Consider the following 1,007-nt stretch of genomic DNA (forward strand, 5'->3'; position numbering starts at 1 on the left):
ATTTTTTTTTGCATGAATGTTAAATGATCTTTATACATATTTAGGGTTTGATTACGAGAAGCATTTCAACTTAGAGTATTAAAAATTGAACAAATAATTGAAAAAAAATTAGTTGTAGATTTATTTTCATAAACCATGAGAAGCATTTCAACTAAGAGTATTAAAAATTGAACAAATAATTGAAAAAAAATTAGTTGTAGATTTATTTTCATAAACCATGAATTGTTAGTAGAGATGTTAAGTACAAATACGCTGACATTGCACACTTTTTAGGTAGAGAATACGTTACCAATTTTTAGGAATTGGTTGAGTAGGAGAAGTGATCGAGTTACTACTCATATTATGATCAAGTTACACCCTGAGTTGGCCTAGTGGTGGAGAACTTGTACTCTTGAAAGAGAGGTCATAAGTTCAAATCCCACTAAGAGGTAGGGTATGTACGCCTCGTTTGTAACACCAAGCGCCTCTCGAAAAAGAGTACGAGGTAAGGTGGACTATAAAACCACCTTACCTTTTTTTTCTTATGCATTTATGCCCATTCCATATTGATTACAGCTCAGACAAATTAAACATCCAAAATTTTGAGTAGCTCAATGTGTCTCGATATTATGTACTTTAAATCCATTTAATAAATGGATCACGTCTGAGTGGAATATTAATAAATAATTAATATTAAATAAATAATTGCGTGTTCAATTAATTAGCATAACGTCGACATGTCCGAGTGGTTAAGGAGACAGACTTGAAATCTGTTGGGCTTCGCCCGCGCAGGTTCGAACCCTGCTGTCGACGATTATAACAATTTCGTGCATCTCATTTTAAAATTTAACGACTTTGTACGTTTCTGAAATCTGTACATCATCCGAGCTAAATCGAGAAATCTTCGCTTCTAATTTTAACTCTTGCTCGCTGAACTCTTTGACATCCATTCTTTGAATTAACTCTTAGCCCTGATGATCTCGCGTCACCAGTGACGCTGAATTAAATTCTTCACAGATCACAAATCA

At 33.8% G+C, this 1,007-nt stretch overlaps 1 non-coding gene across 1 annotated transcript; it reads left to right on the forward strand.

The window, feature by feature from the left end:
• Positions 1-710: 710 nt before the first annotated feature.
• TRNAS-UGA (transfer RNA serine (anticodon UGA)) lies at positions 711-792 on the forward strand. Its single transcript has one exon. It is a non-coding gene; the product is annotated as a tRNA-Ser (tRNA).
• Positions 793-1,007: the final 215 nt, after the last annotated feature.

The sequence above is a fragment of the Cupressus sempervirens genome, chromosome 10 (assembly GCF_028749045.1).
Source record: "Cupressus sempervirens isolate cs-2001-9-10 chromosome 10, ASM2874904v1, whole genome shotgun sequence".
Taxonomy (NCBI): domain Eukaryota; kingdom Viridiplantae; phylum Streptophyta; class Pinopsida; order Cupressales; family Cupressaceae; genus Cupressus; species Cupressus sempervirens.